Source organism: Hemiscyllium ocellatum, chromosome 4 (assembly GCF_020745735.1).
Source record: "Hemiscyllium ocellatum isolate sHemOce1 chromosome 4, sHemOce1.pat.X.cur, whole genome shotgun sequence".
Classification (NCBI taxonomy): Eukaryota; Metazoa; Chordata; class Chondrichthyes; order Orectolobiformes; family Hemiscylliidae; genus Hemiscyllium; species Hemiscyllium ocellatum.
This window is the reverse complement of record NC_083404.1, coordinates 13,512,233-13,532,194: the sequence shown is the minus strand read 5'-3', so window position 1 is coordinate 13,532,194 and position 19,962 is coordinate 13,512,233. Positions and strand designations below refer to the sequence as shown.

The window sequence follows — 19,962 nt, the reverse complement described above, 5'->3', positions numbered from 1 at the left end:
GAGAACATTGAGGTTTTAAGTTCAACTCCTGAGAGGGTCATTCTGAGAGTTTGAATAATGTAATAAACCACTTTTTTAAAAATTTTGTGATCATAGGCTGAAAATGACAAAAAAAAGAGGGCATTACGTTGGTAAAGAGATAAGGTGCAACAAGTTATTTGCAACCTAGAAAAACAAAGCTAATTGATGCGAGGAGACAATATTATTTTTTGAAGGCTGACAAATTAGCAACATTTATTGTGGGATCAGGAGGGCGCAGCATAGTTACAATCCTTTAATTGATCGAGCTGGAGCTTAACACAAACACTGGGAGACTGAAATAGGGATACAGAAAACCTCCATGATTTGGCTCCATCAATATCTGTCTCACTACCTTTCCTCTATAAAGTTGCTCTTTCTAACTTTCTACTGAAAGACCAGAAAAACTACATACAGAGACACCAAAAGAAATAATGCTAAAACTAAAAGGAGGAGGAAAGATCCAGATCCAACCAACAGTTCAGTGAACTCAATTCCAATCATCGCCATGCAGATGACATTGTGCCACCAAAGAACCAACAGGATTGTGCAACCAATCCACATTTGATTTGTGAGTTTGAGTGTTGATACACAACTCTGTTCAGCGGAGGTAGTATTGCAGAGGCTGGAGATTAGAGTCAAGATTAGAGTGGTGCTGGAAAAGCACAGCAGGTCAGGCAGCATCTGAGAAGCAGGAAAATCGACGTTTTGAGCAAAAGCCCTTCATTGGGAATGAGGATGAGGATCATTCCTGATGAAGGGGCTTTTGCGCAGAACATCGATTTTCCTGCTCCTCGGATGCTGCCTACCTCCTGTGCAATTCCAGGACCACTCTAATCTTGACACAACTCTGTTCTCCTGGGTATCTTATCCCCTTTTTATAACATTGGTACTTCGTGTGTCATGTGTCATGATGGATTTCAAAAGAGGCAAAACTTAAACCTACAAAAAATCAAAAATTCTCGGTGTTCACGATGAGGTGTGTTACGATTAATAGATTATTATTACTGTTACTGAAGTATGCTAGAGTTGTTTGGTTTTTGTCCTAAGGAGCAACGAATGAGAGAGAGGTTGAGGTGCATCCAGAAATAGTGGGTCTTGGTTTCCAGTGGTGTACCCCAATGAGTCATTCCAACTGGGATTTTACAAAGTTGGTGCAAATCATTAGAAAACTTACAATTGGTTTCTAGAATGCTGAGTATGCGACTGCAGTCCCAATTCAATAGAACCTATATGCGACATATAAAAAGGTCCGAATGAGACCCAGTCCCATCCACACAGCATGCTCCACATCGAACAGACCCCAGTGAAAACACCACCACACAGCACACTCCACACCCACCAGACCCCAGTGAAAACACCACCACACAGCACGCTCCACACCCACCAGATGCCAGTGACAACAACACCACACAGCACACTCCACACCCACCAGACCCCAGTGAAAACACCACCACACAGCACGCTCCACACCCACCAGACCCCAGTGAAAACAGCACCACACAGCATGCTCCACACCCAACAGATGCCAGTGAAAACACCACACAGCACGCTCCTCACCCAACAGACCCCAGTGAAAACACCACCATACAGCACGCTCCATACCCAACAGACCAGAGTGAAAACACCACCACACAGCACGCTCCACACCCACCAGACCAGAGTGACAACACCACCACACAGCACGCTCCACATCCAACAGACCAGAGTGACAACACCGCCACACAGCACACTCCACTCCACGCCCACCAGACACGAGTGAAAACACCACCACAGCACGCTCCACACCCACCAGACCCCAGTGAAAACACCACCACACAGCACACTCCACACCCACCAGACCAGAGTGAAAACGCCACCACACAGCACACTCCACACCCACCAGACCCGAGTGAAAACGCCACCACACAGCACACTCCACACCCACCAGACCAGAGTGAAAACGCCACCACACAGCACGCTCCACACCCACCAGACCAGAGTGAAAACACCACGACACGGCACACTCCACACCCACCAGACCAGAGTGAAAACACCACCACACAGCACATTACACACCCAGAAAACATTGTTCTTTCAAGCACTAAGTTAACAATAGATGGGCATTTGGTTTTGTCCCTGTTGTCGTGGAAACATTGGCAAACAAAGTTCTGCAACTAAACCACAGGAGCTAAACCTCTGCCAGTGAATGCCAGTTTATCAGCAATGGGATTTGCTTGACAGGGTCATTTCTTTGCTTCATCCTTCCAAACTAGCAGCCTCACCCAGTCAGGGCACAAATTAGAAACTTCAACAGGTGAGGCTCTCCATCAGCAGCAAATTAACCCCTTGGGGTGAACAGAGGATCATTTTCTGAGTAACCAGACAATTGAACAGAAAGGACACGGATTTTTGAATCTGAAGATTTTTATCACACAAAATTTCAATTCTGTGAAGTTTACATATAGAAATTGAATTTCAATGTAAAATGTAATTTTTAAAATTTCTCCTCAAAATATTCACCAAAAGCAGAGAACAGAAGCACCCATGATTAAAGATTTGAAATTGGAGATTTGGCATTAAAAGACTTTGTGATAAATAAATCCATAATCTTCTGAGAGCTTTTGTCACCTTTTTCCATTTCCAGGAATTATCCCGTTAAACGTTTTACATTTAAAGTGCACTTATTTTTCCTCAATCAACATCGCTCCTTTCCTGAAATGTGGTCATTGGATGCCTGCAGCTCTCTGGCCCTACCTGACCCAAGTGACCAGTTTTGGACTTGAGTCCACACAATGTCAGGAGGTTATTCAATGGCATAGGTGACTTCCAGTAAAGCTTAATTCTAACATCACCAAATCTCATTTCCAGCAAAGGATCACTGGTTAAACAGCGTCACCACAGGTGAAACTTCCAACACATACCCAAGTAGAGATCCTGTGCGCTGGATTGAACACTGGACTGTGTCCAGAAGCACACAGAACATAGGGTATGGTTTACCGCACTGGTGCATTAATTGGATTCTGTTCAGCTTTTATGGTTTGGAACGATAAAAAGTATCCTTCTGTTATTAGATAGGCCAAGAATTTTTCATGGCTACTCCTGTTCCATTTACTGTAACCCAATGTGGCAGAAACTTCATTTTTCTGATGCATTTTTTGACAGTGTTCTGAAACATAGTAAAAACATCTCAGCAAAGTCTCATCAATCTCCTGGCGATACAGCTTAAAGACCAATACTACATATGCCAGAGACAAGTGTATTTCTTATTTGAATTAGAAACATTGATAAAAATAATGGGAAATTTCAGCCAAAGTGTCATCACTGGGGAGTTTCATGGCTGTCAAAGAGTGTGGTGCTGGAAAAACACAGGCAGCATTCAAGGAGCAAGAGAATCGACGTTTTGAGGCATCAGATGGTAAGGTTTTGGTGGTGCAGGAGGCCCAGGACATGAATGTCCTTGGTGGAGTGGGAAGGGGAGTTAGAGTGTTCAGCCACACGGTGTTTTCACCCTTACTACCCTGGGCCTGTAGCAAGAATGCCTCATTTTCCTCTTTGGAATTCTTCAACCACATGGGATCAATGTGGATTTCACTAGTTTCCTCATTTCCCCTTCACCCACCTTATCCCAGATCCAACCTTCCAACTCGGCACCGCCCAGTTGACCTGTCTTACCTGTCCATCTTCCTTCCCACCTATCCGCTTCACCCTTCTCTGACATATCACTTTCACCCCCCGCTTCATCTACCTATAGCATTGTCAGCTACCTTCCCTACAGCCCCACCCCACTCCCATTTCTCTCTCAGCCCCCTTGGACTGTCCCCTTATTCCTCATGAAGAGATTATCCTCGAAACATTGATTCTCCTGCTCCTCGGATGCTGACTGACCAGCTGTGCTTTTCCAGCACCACACACTTCGACTCTGATCTCCAGCATCTGTACGGCTCACTTTCTCCCAGTTTCATGGTATTGTCCCATCATAATGTAAGCTTTCGTCTCCTCCTTCTTGCATTATTTATGCAAGAGACCTCGTTGGCAGCCTGCTCATGCAGTCAGGCAGCAGGAAGGGGAAAGGCTTCGGAAATCTGAAGCACATAAGGGACTTGGGAGTCCTGGTTCAGGATTCTCTGAAGATGAACAGACAAGTTCAGTCGGTCATTCAGTAGGCAAATGCAAGATTAATATTAATTTCAAAAATACAAGAGCAAGGATGTATCTCTGAGCCTGATTCTGGCTCCTGTCAGGTCACATCTAGGATAGTGTGTGCAGTTTCGGCCCCATATCTAAAGTTTACAAGAATGATCACAGGGATGAAGGGCTTGTTATATGAGGTGCAGTTGAGGACTGTGTTTCTGTACTGAATGGAGTTTCGAAAGCTGAAGGAGATCTGATTGAAACTTACAGAATACTCAGGAGTTGGAGAGAGTGAATGTGAAGATGTTTCTACCAGGAGGAGAGACTAGGACCCAAGGGCACAGCTTCAGAGTGAAGGCATGACCCTTTAGAACTGAGATGAGAAGGCGTTTCTCCTCCCAGGGAGTGAAGAGTCTGTGCAAATCAACGCCATGGAGTTGTGGAGGCCAAGTCACTGCGTATTTAAGGCAGAGATACATTGGTTCTTGATTAGTAAAGCGACCAAGGGTTACAGGGAGAAAGGAGAATGGGATTGTGAAACGTATCAGCCATGGTCAAACGATAAAGCAGTCTCTATGGGCCAAATGGATTAATTCTGCTCCAATATCTCATCGTGTTATGGAGAAGTGAAATGCGGACTTTCTGATATACATTCCCGATGAAGGGCTTAAGCCTGAAATGTTGATTCTCCTGCTCCTCAGATGCTGCCTGACCTGCTATGCTTTTCCAGCACCACACACTCTCGACTCTGATCTCCAGCATCTGCAGTCCTCACTTTCTCCTTTCTGTGGACATACTACTGATGCTCTATTTAAAGCCCAGTTGCAAATCACTTCTGGTGCTTCAAGCCAGGAGCTTCTCACACAAGGTCTTGTCACCAAAATGTCTTTAAAAAAAGGAAGCTGGCAGGCTGCTTTTCAGACAGGACACTTGGGGGTCCCAGTGGATGGTCAAGTGGAGAGTCATGGTCTATTTGACAGACCATCAGGGACATCAAACACAGCAGATCTAGACACAGATAGCGGTCTGGATCTGTGCTGTCTCCAGGGTCAAGTGGAATGTGCAGTCATGCAGGAAAAAACTCAATGATCTTCTGCACATCATGAATATCTCTTTAACCCTCATGCTCTCACGGTCATTGCATACAAACCTCACCAAGGCTTACCTATGACAAAACTCACCACTGTACAAATTCCACTTCACGGTTCTCACACACCTCACCCCTTTCACAAACACTCACCTTCTGATGGAAAAAAGTCCACAGAGACGGTCAACCTCCAAGTCAGGGAAAAGGGAGTGACCATTAAGGAATGAAGCAATCTGTGTATTCAAGGTGGAGATGGACAGATTTTTAACCAGGAAGTGAATCAAGGTTTATGGGGAAAAGGCTGGAGAGTGGAGTTGAGGATTATCAGATCAGCTACGATCTCAGTCAATGGCAGAGAAAATTCAATGGGCCAGTGACCTATTTGTGTTTTCAGATTAGTGGTCTTATGGGGTAGACCATAAACACGATGGTGTACAAAGCAGCCAGCCAGCAGCATATTCTGGGTTGGTCTGAGAGCAGCCATGATACTGTGGAGAAGGCTGATGCTGACTCTGGTGGATGAAGAATGGAGGTCAGCGCTCTCTGTGCAACATTCTAGGACAAGCTGGTGAGGGACATTAAAATAGTGTCAGTGAGCAGCTGCCCAAAAGGTAAACCCTCTAGGTTTCGAGTCAGGAATTGGGACTATGTCGTTTCTCAGAGGAGGGGAGAAATGGGAGTTGCAAATGTGTGGAAATAAGGTTACGCCCCCTCCACTCTTCACTTCAGCTCTGATGAAAAGTGATTAAGACTCAGAACATTAGCTTGCTCTCTCTCCATGGATCCTGCCTGACCTGTTGTGATCTCCAGCATTTGTTGTTTTCAGTCCTGAATTAAACTCACTAACATTCATACGTACAAATGCAATCCCATAATACTGTGTCACTTTGAAGAACTGACATTTACTTACAAATGGTTTCTTGATGTTTTGCTGCATCGTGTTCCGAATTGCAAACTAACTCCAAAATGGAATGAGTTAGCAACCTGAGGAGAGCCTGTAGTTGCTGCTCATTAGATAGATTCACTACTGAAACCTTATGGGCAGCATTGGATTTCTTTATCACAACACAGACAACCATATCTCCCCATTCTTGTCACATTTTCCCAACTTTCTCACACTGGTACAGGGCAAGGAAAATTCAACTCAGGGTATAAGGCAGAAAGACTTCTTTAGAGCATTAAAAAAGTCCCAAAATATAGTTTTCTTGCAGTTGTCTCAAAATTACCCAAAATATCCAAATATCCAATCTCTCCCAAGAGTTTTTATATTTTACGTTGCAATTATATCCCGGATTTCCGAGTGGACAAGGTTAAAATTGCCAAGGAATTTTCTTCGATCATCAGAGCAGATTCAATAATTACCAAGTTACTGAGTACTTACACTTCTTTTAAATTCCATTTTTAAAAAAATTATTATGAATGAATGTATATGTTTTTGATTTTCAAACCAAGTGCCTGACAAAAGCCAGACAAATGCGCAACAAACAAGTTACATCCCATGCTTTTCCCACCATCTGCGCATTCTGAGGGGATAATGAGGTAGCTAATCAATGAAAGCAGAAGTCTCATGAAGTTATACATACTATTCCAGAACAATCTCAATTATCTGAATAAGACGGGCAGGCAGTATTTTGTTTGTATAACTGCTCTGATCATAAACAAAAGGAAGCATTCACGGGACCTTGAGATCTTGCTGGGATAATCCAAAATTCGGATAACAGATGTTCGGATAATCAGGGTTGTTCTGTATTTCGTTAGGAATCTGCAAGCTCTCCGCCCCCACCCCACTCCGGCCTATCACCCTCACCTTGACCTCCTTCCACCTATCACATCTCCATCGCCCCTCCCCCAAGTCCCTCCTCCCTACCTTTTATCTTAGCCTGCCTGGCACACTCTCCTCATTCCTGATGAAGGGCTCTGGCCCGAAACGTCGAATTTCCTGTTCCTTGGATGCTGCCTGACCTGCTGTGCTTTAACCAGCAACACATTTTCAGATCTGCAAGAATTTTCATTGGAGTCTCAATGGGAAAAAAAACCAGCGTCACTTTATGCAAGGCAGAAGCAGGTTCAGGAAATGGTGGGATTGACAGAAATTCTGAACATTTCCTCTGTGGGTCCCAGAAAAGCAGGAACCCAGCTCAGAGGGCTCAAGGATAGTCTTGCCCTCCAACACTCCAAATTCAGAGACTGGAAAGAGTTATAGTCTATGGTTGTTCTCCTTAGAACAGAGGAGACTAAGCGATGACTTAGTTGAGGCATTTAAAATGAGACACTTGGATAGGATGGACAGGGAAAACCAAAAGGTCATTTATGAAGAGGTAAATATTTAAGGTGATTAATCTTTTTGTCAAAGGGGAAAATGAGGAAAATCTCTCACATCTAGATGGTGGTAGGTATCTGGAATCCACTGTCATTTGGTGGTTGAAACGAAAACCCTTAACTCAGTTAAAAAAGGAAGGTGGGTCTGCTCCTGAAATGGTGGAACCTGCAAGGCTGGAGGCGAGATCCTGGCAAGAGGGAAGAGAATGGCTGGCTCATGTTAGTTATGTTGTTGGTTATGTGATGTCCCTTTAAGAGAATAGGTCAGGTGACCCAGAGGCAGAAGCTGGGCAGATGCATGATAAAGCATTCCCTGTTCAAATTCACCCTGCATCTACCTTGTTCTGTTTATGGTTCTAGTGAATCACAAACGTAATAGCTACTTTATTCCACTGGCATCAACACAAGGGGATCAATGGCCTCTTTCAGTGCTGCAACTTTTCCATGGTTGTCCCTCTCATCCGGCAACACCTTGCCAAACTCTGTCACCACCTTACCAGGGAAGCCCGTTAGAGGATAAGGGATGTTTAGGCTGGCCCTCTCTGTAGCCATTGCATGTCCATTCCCTGCTGATTCGAGACAGAAGTAGACCATAGCTTTCCCCAGCTTCTGGAAGGTAAAATTTACCTCCTCACGGTCATTACCCCTGAGAAATGTGCCCCAAGTTGAAACTTTCCCCCGATGCTTGAAACTCTCAAAAATCAGCGCATCTGTAAACACTTGTTCCTTTGTGTTCTGTATATTTGGCTGTGGGAAACGTTGGTGCTCTGACTGCATGTTTCTAACAGCCCCCTGGTTCACCAATCTGACTGGTGATTGGAGGGGACTGCTGTCAGCCAAAGGGTGTCTTTTCGTACAAAGTCCTGCCTCTCACCAGGGCCTACACCTGACCAAAGGACACAGGTGTTAACAGAATAGAATGTGGAGAACTACAAAAGCAACACAGAGTTTGGGCTTCTTTGGTGGGAGTGTGGGGGGGAAGAATTGGAGTTGTAAGATGGGAAGAATGTTACGCAGGAGAGTTCAAGGTCAGGCCATCTGTGGTGTTTTAGACTTTGAAGCACTGTGCCGCTCCCCTTCCCTGTTCTTCTGAAATCTCTGGGGCCACCACCTCTAGGTTTGAGGGAGCACACTCCTGCTGATTCCTTCTGCCAATTCCTGCTTAGTTTGAGAGGCTGGCCACTTCCTCCAGTCTTTGCTAAACATCACCTCATTTCAGCCTCCTCAGATCCTACAGCAAGACCTTTGCGTAGGAGTCCAATTCCCAGCAGAGAATCTCTTGGGGGGTTGAACTCTTTAAGTAACAACTCTTCCTTTGATAATTTGGCAATCATCCTGCCCTCTCTGATTGGTCAGGAAATGCAGAAAGAAGTAGTTACACTAGTGGTGGACTTAAAAAAACAAGGCCACTACTGAATCAAGTGATTTTCCAACCAGTTATCAGCCTTCCCTCAGTGTACAGGTCTGAGTTCTTTTATAATTTGTTCATGAGGTGTGGGTGTGGTTAGCTGGGGCAATATTTATTGACCATCCTTAATTGCCCAAAGGGCAGTGAAAAGTCAACAGCTGCCTAAAAAATAATGGTAGAGGCATTGTGGGAAAAAGATCTGCCACCCTGCCCAACCACAGCATGGCCACATTAAAAAAAAGAGTCAGGTCTGCGAAACACAGAACAAGCCAGCCAACACACACAGGACACACCCACAATGCCTCAGTCTTGGCCAAACAGGCTAACATAGAAACCAGACATGGCCAAGTTATTCCCAGACCAGAGAATACACTTCCCACACAGCCTTCACAGTGTAGCTCCCAGCCCCGATGAGGACTGCTGTCCCAATACCCTAAGTGCAGGTTCATTTCCCATTGAATCTGATACCGCATAAACAAAGAGGCAGACCGAGAGACCCCAGAAGACTTCGCTCGCAGGAGGAACACAATGGACACACCTGAATGCCAGGAGAAGGAATATTTACACATATTTGCACGGACAGGAAATAGAATGAAGAATCCTCCAGAATCATTTTCACATTCATGGAGATGCCTGGAATTTCCTGAGCCAATTACAAATGAATGGCTACTGCTGGACGCTGGATTAACTTCCATTCAGTGTATTCTTGATTTAATCGCTTTACAATTTTCACCACTGTACTGTGCTTTACAATTCTCACCTTTGTATTATACCCCTATAAAGCATGCCTGCGCCTTCAGTTCTGGGAAGAGCATCCTGACTATCTGTGCAGAGAAATAGTTCTGTGTCAGCCTGGTCAATTTCTCGTCCGTGATATCGCTTTGATAAAATAAACCGTTTGTCAATTTCACCGCGATCCTCGTTTGTGGTTTCGGATTCATTGGGCTCAATTTCTCTGACAGGCAGTTACCCTCAAAATATTTAAGAACGATTTCAACAAACGCTTGGAACCACTGGTCCATAAAAGGCTACAGGCTAAGAGCTAGAAGATGGGTTTAGAATAGATGGATGCTTGATGATAGACTAAAGGCCTTTTTTCCAACAACATTGCTGCCATTGAGAGTCTGGAGTCACAAAGTCACAGAGCACAGAAACAGACCCTTCCGTCCAACTCGTCCAAGCCAATTAGATATCCCAAATTAATCCAGTTTCATTTTCCCAAACTTGGCCCATATCCCTCTGAATCCTACCCATTGAGATGTCTTTTAAATGCTTTAATTGTACCAGCCTCCATCACTTCCTCTGGCAACTCATTCAATACACACACCACCCTCTGCATAAAAAAAGTTGCCTCTTGGGTCCCTTTTAAATCTTTCTCCCCTCACCCTAAACCTATGCCCTCTAGTTCTGGGCTCCTCCACCTCAGGGGAAAGATCTTGTCTCTTTATCTTATCCATGCCCCTATTGAGCTTATAAACCTCTATAAGGTCACACCTCAGCCTCCAATGCTCCAGAGAAAACAGCCCTAGCCTGTTCAGCCTCTCCCTATAGTACAAAGTGAAATGACACATATCCATCCTTAAAATATATTCACAATCCAGAGTTTATGACAAACGCCAAGTCATTTGGTCTCCATTAGAGTAGCCTTTTTTTCCAATTTTTTTTAACATTGAATCCAAATTTCTCCATCTGCCATGGTTGGATTTGAAGCCATGTAACTGGGGAGTTGTGGATTGTTAATCCAGTGACATTACTATGACACCAAAACCACCACTCCTTAAAATATACCTGCTGTGAGTTGCAAGACAAAATTTTGGAAAATTCAAATTACAGTATCGTTAATAAAATTAGCACAGGTAAGATATGCACAACAATATTTTGCACAGATATCTCACTCAATAATGCATCTGTACAATAAAACTTTTACAAAGATTGAGTTCCAGTACTCACATTGAGAAACCTCAAAGTTGCCTTTTTTTAAAAAAGCGTGAGGTGAAACAATAGGTCATGCATACTTCACTGACCTGGCTCTCCATTCATGCATATAAGGACAAAGTTGATACAGTTCCACAACTTCTAAATTGCTTAAATTAATTGATTGATCTGTTACTCTTCCCCTAACTAATGCCTAACACTTAAAATCAATTATCGAACAAGAGATAAGTCGCCACTGCCAGTGTAACATTCCTCTGATGTCCTCAAATGGACCCGTCTCTCCCTATCTCTGCAATCTACTCCCTCCCCATAACCTCTCAATATGTCTGCACTCCTCCAATTCTAGCCTCTTGAGCCTCCCAGATTTAATTTTCCCCATTGCTCTACCATGATAGCTGAGTGATTACACAGTGGTAGGGATCTGGGTTCAATTCCAGCCTCAGGTGACTGTCTGTGTGGAGTTTGCACATTACCCCTGTGTCAGTGTGGGTTTCCTCCCACAGTCCAAAGATGTGCAGCTTAAGTGGAATGACTATGCTAAAGTACCCATAGTGCCCAGGAATGTTCAGGCTGGGCAGATTAGACATGGTAAATGGAGGGTTATGGAGTGAATCAGAGGAATTGTATGGATTTGATCGGCTGAATGGCTAGTTTCCACACTGTGAGGAATCTATAGTCATTGATGACTACATTTAGGTTCCAAGTTCTGAGATACCTTTTGACAGACTCTCTACCTCCTTCTTAAAACCTACCAGTTTTTGGTTACCTGAACCAAGGTGGCTCAGTGGTTAGCACTGCTGTCTCACAGCACCAGGGTCCCAGAGTTGATTCCAGCCTTGGGTGATTGTCTGTGCGGAGTTTTCACATTCTCCCTGTGTCTGTGCGGGTTTGCTCCGGTTTCCTCCCAAGTCCAAAGATGTACAGGTCAGGTGAATTGGCCATGCTAAATAGCCCATAGTGTTCAGTGCATTAGAGGGAAATGGGTCTGCGTGGGTTACTCTTCGGAGTGTCAGTGTGGACTGGTTGGGCCGAAGGGCTTGTTTCCGCACTGTTGGGAATGTAATCTAATCTAAATGGTTTAATGTCATGTTTTGGTTTTAGGCTGCTTCACAAGCACATTTTAAGATGTTCCAAAGCATTGAAGAGGCTACCTAAATACAAGCTATCGCTGCTTTATTTATAGTAAAAGTACAACTCAATGAAATAAATTGGTTCCATTTAAAAAAAGTATGAGGAAACCCTGTATGGAGTTGTTGAATGAGATCTTGATGACAGGCCCCTAAACTATTGAAGGCAGTCAATGAGGAGATGGGAGAGGCTCCGGACAATTACTCAGGACAATTCTCCTGAAATGGGCCTATGGGAACAAAGTGGCTTTGTGTTTAAATTTGGTGTTCAGTACTTTCTCAAGCTTTTTGAAGCTCATTTACATCCTCTGCCATTTTAGCCAATAGACCTACAGCAGAATCTGAGCATGCCCAGCCCCCATGTCCGGACCTCCCTGCAGCCCATGGCTGCAACTGTTCATGATTAATAATTAAAAGCAGGGGAAAAGCCAATTCAGGTTCAATTCCTTTAAAATATGAATAAATATATATCCATTACATTGGATTATGATACAATACATTACAAAGTATAATGAACTTCTTTCTTAAATTGAAAAATACTTAAATTCCTGAATAAAATAATGTGGGCACATTCAAACTTTTGAAAACAAATCCCATTCTCCTCTGCTAATACTGGAACAAATGCAATAATGAAATCACATTAGGCTTTTGGGATAAAATTCTCTTTTCCAAATTTGTTTATTTAGTTATTCGTCCTAACTGCCGAGACCTTCGTACCTGGTGATACCTGGTGCATACATCATCTCTGCCAATAATACTTTGCATTTTGAAATTCCTATGTTGTTGCGAACAAGCAGGAAGTACGATTTCAACATCAGCTCAAAGGTGTGGCAATTTGTAAAACTTTACTGGGTCCCACCAGCCACCTTCACAAACTTGGTGCAAGGCAATGGCATGACTCCAGTATTTTATAAAATGATCGCATTTCTGATGCATTACCTGAGAACACAACATGTGAGTATAAAAAAGGTCAGCTGAACAGTTTCAATGCTTATAAACCAACTCACAAATCTCCCGTGATGCTGGTCAGAAATTCCACTTGAACCAATCCACAGACTATTTCACGATGAAGGCCAAAATCTTTTGTCTATTCATGTCGCGAACTGTGTAAGAATTACAAATCAGAAGCGCTGCTTCAATACTCATGGACTAATCCCATCTTTATAGTCATTTGGTAATATAGAAATTGACTACTGCTAAAAAAGACACTTTGACAAAACCTTTCATCCAGCTCAAATCACAAGAATTATCACAGTATTCAAACATTTATTTATACTGTTCACCAGATTGATTCCAGAGATGAGGGGTTTGTCTTATGAGGAAAGATTCAGCAGTTTATACCTATCCTCTTTGGGGTTTAGAAGAATGAGCAAATATCTAATTGCGTTTATAAGACACAAAAGGAAACTGGCAAAGTAGATATAGAGATGATGCTTCCTGTGAGGTGGCAAAGTGGTTAGCACTGTTGCCTTCCAGTGCTCAGGGACCTGGGTTCGATTCCCACCTCAGGCAACTATCTTCGTGAAGTTTGCACATTCTCCCTGTGTCTGTGTGGATTTCCTCCTGCAGTCCCAAGATGTACATGTGAGGTGAATTGACTGACCGAAATTATCCAGAGAGTTTAAAGTATGTGTTGGTTAGGTGCATTAGTCAGGGGTAAATGTAGAGTAGTAGGGGAATGGGTCTGGGTGAGTTACACTTTGGAGGGTCGGTGTGAACTTGGTGGGCAGAATGGCTTGTTCCTACACTGTAGAGATTCTATGATAGTGGGACAACCTAGAACAAGAAGTGATAAATTTAGGATAATGGGTGACACATTTAAATTAAAGATGAGGAGCAACTAGGATCATAACTCTGTGGAATTTACTACCCCAGAGCACAATGGATGCTGGGATATTGAGTCGAGAGTGTGGTGCTGGAAAAGCACAACAGGTCAGGCAGCAATCGAGGAACAGGAAAATTGACATTTCAGGAATCAGGCTGGGAGCCTCAGGGGTGGAGAGATAAATGGGAGGGGGAGGTAGGTGAGAAAAGGGCAATACGGTGGCTCAGTGGTTAGCACTGCTGCCTCACAGCACCAGGGTCCCGGGTCCAATTCTAGCCTTGGGTGACTGTCTGTGTGGAGTTTACACATTCTCCCCGCGTCTGCATGGGTTTCCTCTGCATGCTCCGGTTTCCTCCCACAGTCCAAAAATATGCAGGTCAGGTGAATTGGCCATGTTAAATTGCCCATAGTGTTAGGTGCATTAGTCAGAGGGGGGGTGGGTTGCTCTTCGGAGGGTCAGTGTGGACTTGTTAGGCTGAAGGGCTTGTTTCCACACTGTAGGGAATCTAATCTAATCTAATGCGATAGGTGGATGGAGGTGGGGGTAATGGTGATAGTCTGTTTCAGGATGTGGCTGAAGAGCTTCAGGGCAGAGGAGATGACCTGGGGTTTGCAGTGAGACAGAGACTTTGTAAAGAGAGGAGGAGAACTTCTTCAAGGTAGGCATCCTGGAGATAACCAGATTTTTAATTTGTGTTAGGTTATAGGATTAAGGAGAGGAGGCAAGAAAGTGGAGTTGAGGCTGAGATGAGATCATCCATGATCATATCAACTGGTGGAGCAGTCTCCAGGGGCTAAATTGCCTTCCCTTGTTTCTTTTTATTACGTTCTTTAATAGGAGAGTGCTAGTTGGTTGGCAAGTGGACTTTGATTGGTCAAAGTATTGTCATTGAGATTGTACCAATTACTGCCAAGTTTTGTTTAAATGTGAAACAAGACAATTGGATTCTGACTGCCATGAGAATAGATCAGAGGATGGCTGCCACGTATTTGTTGCATTGTAACAGGTGCAGCATTTAAACATGTTCCTTCTGTCTGCACAGTACAGTGCCCTGTTCGATCCAAGATTAGTTGTGAGCATAAATCTTTACACATTCAAAATATGGAACAAATGTGCTTTTGTGAAATTATATCTAATATTGTATACAGTGTTGTGAACTTTGCAGATGCAGCTGTCTGGTGTATCAAAGTACTTGTTGTAAACTGCTAAAACTCATGCCTTTTGATATGATGAGCCAGTCTTTGAGACTGCAGCCTACATCCGTCTCACCTGCGCTGAAATTCACATGCATAATCGTATACATGGCTCTGTTGAAGGGCATGTTGACTTCGTGCATCATGCAGTTATTGATGAACATTGCTAGTGATTACTTTGCACAATCACACCATGAAACAGCTAGTTTCACCCGATACTCAAACCGTTGAGAGATCGTTCCCTTCCCTGGTTGTATGAGGATAGACTGGGAACTTTTCAGGAGCAAAGTTGACATCCCCAGGCCCGATCATTCTTTATTCATTCACAGGATGAGGGTGTCGCTGGCTAGGCAGCAATTTATTGCCCAGAGAGTTAAGAGTCTGGAATCACATGGAGGCCAGACCAGGTAAGGATGGCAGTTTTCTTCCCTGAAGAACAAGATGGCTTTTTCCATCTTGTGGTCATCATTAGTTCCTTAATTCCAGACATTCCAAATTCCACCATCTGCCATGGCAGGATTCAAACCCAGGTGTCCCTATCTGGATCTCTAGATTAACAGTCCGGCGATAATACCACAAGACCAACCTCGCTGCATATTGCTCAAAGTCCTGAGGGGAGCCAATTACCCCACAGGCTGACTTTGATGTATCCTATTCAGCAGCCAGGTTGCATGTTGGACAAATGGCAGAGGCCCTGTTCATGTGTTTACCTATAAAGCCAAGCTTAGAACAAGTGAAACTGTAGGAATCCCAATTCATATTCCCACAGTGGAAATGTCAAATATTCTGGTGGTAAGAGGAAATGTTTAAAAGAGATGAGCAGGGAAAGTTTTTTTTAAAAAAACACAGATGGTTGTAGGTGCCTGGAACATGCTGCCAGGGGAGATGGTAAAAGCAGAAATTATAGCATTGTTTAAGAGGCAATTAGACAGACACATAAACAAACAGAATAGAGAAATACTCACCATGTGCAGGCAGATGGGATTAATATAGAATGGCAATGTAGTCAACTAAGATATGGTAGTCTGAAGGGCCTGTTCCTGTGCTGTACTATTCTATGTTTTGGAATTATATTTCTATATACTGACCAGTGAAGGTAGGTTTGTAGTAGACAGTAGTAGAGAATACCCTGGGCAATTTCACATCTAATACATCAAGCAAAATGGAGCTCATAAGACTGCTCCATCTCAAAAAGGTGAATTTGAGTGATGGATGGAGTCTATTTAGATCAGATAGATATGCAAATACTTACTGTTAGCTGTGGATTCAAATATAGCAATGTATTGATAAATAAAAAGGAGTAGGAGTTTAGGTGTCATCTCATCAAAGGTATGTCTCATGGAATCCAATAAAGATGTTTGCACGAAGTGGGTCTAACATGGACCTCAGGTCAATACCACCTATTTGTATGTTGTTAAAACTGAACTCAAATGCATAAGTTACTCGGTTCTTTAGTTCAATTAAACATGAATCGGTCTGAGGTCATCACATGTGGTCCTAAACAGTATCCAGACTATATCTGATTACCATGGAATGGTAAGGTAAGCTACCTCTAACATTTGTAAAACAGATGAAGTTTTATGTATCATTCAGTCATGTCCAACTAACAGGGCACTGTTGTTAAACTAACTATACCCAAACAGCCCATACTTACAATCCATTTAGGATCATCAATCAGGATTGCAGAACAGCACATTTTCATATCACTGGAAACCAGATTATTTAAAGACACAGGACACTTTTTTTTACTGCCCCCACTTTACCCATGTTTGCAAAGGCATGATGACACAATGCACCTATTTCAAATAGGTGACAGCCATTTTTTGATTCATTCCTCAGGGAATGACTTGACCAACATGATAGTTAATTGGCAGTCAACATTAACTAGTGCATTCTCCACAACAACACCACCACCAATTAAAATCTACTCATCAACTAATCAGCACTCTCCACTCATACAGTGTAAATGTCATTTTCCCTTTACTTTGATATTTCTTTCAGACACAATGTATCTTTGTTGTTTCCTTGTTCACAGCTTTATGTGTAATTGTTGTGAAGATAAATCAAAGTCTGTGGATAGTCTTCTGAAATTCCAAGGCTTCACAATGTGATTCTATTAAAGTATTTCTCAGGGTAGGGGAGTCCAAAACTAGTCAGCATAGGTATAAGGTGAGAGGGGAAAGATTTTAAAAGGGATCCAAAGGACAACTTTTTCACACAGAGGATGGTGCGTGTATGGAAACGAGCTGCCAGAGGACGTGGTGGAGGCTGGTATAATTACAACATTTAAAAGGCATCAGGATGGGTTTAGAGGGATATGGGCCAAGTGCTAGCAAATAGAACTAGATTAATTAGGGTATTTGGTTGGCATGCACAAGTCATACTGAAGGGTCTCCCCATCCCCATGGTTTAGCCTGAGCAGGGTACTCTGACAGCACATTATATACTGTCTTTTGCAGAAAACAGAAGAATACAGTGGATGGCTCATCCATCTCTGAGAAAACCTATCATATTTGAACAGTAATATTTATCAAGATTCATTTGATGGTGTGCCATCCCACTGACAGCACACAGAAAGACGGAGGATTTGGTTCACAGAATCTTGGTTTGCTTCTAGAAACCATCTTTGTGTTATGAAGAGGTGATGAGAGAAGACCTGCATTATCACAGGTAACTCTGCTACAACAAGTTATAACCTTGAGTGGCTGTGCATGCATGCTGATTCTGGGATTTATAAGTTATCATTATTGCCCTGAAAGCAATAGACATTTTAGCAAACATTGATAACTTATCTATTTTGGGCCGGGAAGTCTCCACCTCATGTTTTGCTGTTTTGTTCACACTATGCTATAAAGTTTTGTCATTCACTTCACACACAGCAGTGGCGTCTATTGTAACCCTTAAGAGACTAGAAGCTTGGCCTTATGCCCACAATAGATACCCATCTGCATTTTCGAATATTAACACTATAGCCAGTGAATTATTCACGCCATTAAATTCAGCTCCATAACATTTTGAAAGTATCTGTGAAAACACCTCAACATTTTCAGTCTCAAAATATTAAAACTGCAACATCCATTTCGTTTTTGATAAGAACTCTTTTCAAAATGTCAAAGAACAAAAAAGTTATTTGGATTGTTACATGAACATGGCTCCAATAGTACAAGCATACTTTATCAAGATGAATTCCATGGGTTGGAGGGAAGTGGAGCAGAAATGAGTCACTCACACTTGGTCAATACACACTGCAACCTTTGTTGAGCTTTGGGTTCCCAACCCCAGCGTAGAAATCCTGCCTTTGAGAGCAGCTTGTGATCCTGCTATCATAGAATCACTACAGTATGGAAGCAGGCCATTTGATCCAACAAGTTCACACTGATCCTTATGGAGGTTGAGGTAAGCCCAGGGGCTAGCTGGAACCATCAGGCCAGTCCTGGACAGGGGGGGGGGGTCAGCAGATCAACAGTACAAGGAGAATGCTTTGGGAGCAGCCTTCGATGAGGTCACGGTTGCTCAAACAGAAGTGTCCCACATCTGGTCTGGTAACAAAAGTCACAAGGTTTTGAATTTTTGTTTTACCTGCTAGCCTGGACACTGTGGGAAAGATCTTAGTAATGTTGGGGAGGGGTGATAAATGGCCAGTTAAAAGCCACCTCAGGATTTGAGTTGTTCTACTGGTGAATGAGTGGCCCAGCGCTTTCTTCTCCAAGAGTAAAATATCCATTAGGGCAGGTGTAGGTGGGAAGGCAGTGGGAGTAAGGCTCCTACATGGTGCCTCAATATCAACTCTCATCTGCCTACCATTCCACCTGCGATAATCATGGATTTTAACACATCTATCACTGACAGGTAGAAAGGATGTGGAGGTATCTAGTGAATTAGAGGTCATAGCTTTAGGATAAGGAGTAGAAGGTTTAAACAGATGAGGAGAAATTACTTCTCTGAAAGAATGGTGAACCTGGCTAGTGGGGGTCTCCCTTGAGACTAAGTGAACTGGGTGGGGAAGACCGATATTCTGAACTTTTTACTTATTTATATTTCTAATTTATTTCAATGACCTATAATGCTGGACTATTTATTTCTTTGCCTTTCTAATTTTGTTTTGTTTCCTAAGAATTTGGCCTTATGTGTCTGTACCTAGGTACCTTTGTATCTGAGATGCAGCAACTGTAAACTTCTCATTATACTCATTTGAATACACGTGACAATCAAACTAATTCAATTCAATCCAATCTGTGGAATTCTGTGGAATTCACTACTCCAGAGGGCAGCAGATGCTGAGATATTGAGTGGGTTTAGAAAGGACCTGAGAGGCAACCTTTTCACACGGAGGGTGGCTCTAATGTGGAATGAACAGCCAGAGCAAATAGCAGATGCAGATACAGTTACAACATTTCAAAGACATTTTGGACAGGTACACGAACAGGAAAGATTTAAGAGGGATAAGGGTCAAATGCAGGCAAATGGGACCCGTTTAGTTTGGGAAACTTGGTCAGCATGGGCGAGTTGGTCCGAAGGGTCTGTTTCTGTGCTGCGTGACTCTAAACCTCTAGGAGACAGATTTTTAATTCGTAATAGGTTGAAGGGTTATGGAGAACAGGCAGGAAAGTAGAGTTGAGGCTGACATGCTATCAGCCAGGATTGTATGGAATGGGTTGAAATGCCTACTCCTGCTCCTGGTTCTTATAAAAACCTAAGGAATGTCAGTCAGTTATTTTTTAATTGTGAATAATTTGCCTTTGGGATAGTAAATTCTCTATTTTACAGTTAGATAAATTAATATTTAGATTAAATAATACTTATTTGTAATTTGGGTTGCACTGCTGCCTCACATCGCCAGGGACATGGGTTCAATTCCCACCTCGAGCAACTGGAGTTTGCACGTTCTCCCCGTGTCTGCCTGGGTTTCCTCCGGATGCTCCGGTTTCCTCCCACA

General features: G+C 43.1%; 1 protein-coding gene across 5 annotated transcripts in view; it reads right to left on the bottom strand.

Annotated features, from left to right (window-relative positions):
• LOC132815297 (hepatocyte nuclear factor 4-gamma-like) overlaps positions 1-19,962 on the bottom strand; it is a 134,683-nt gene that overhangs the window by 81,824 nt on the left and 32,897 nt on the right. Inside the window, exon 1 of one of the 5 annotated variants that reach the window (XM_060824139.1) lies at positions 13,015-13,046. The exons of the other annotated variants lie outside the window; for them this stretch is intronic. The gene's annotated coding sequence lies outside the window, so the exon portion shown is untranslated. Of the gene's footprint in view, positions 1-13,014; positions 13,047-19,962 lie in introns of those variants that run through there. 5 annotated transcript variants of the gene reach the window in all.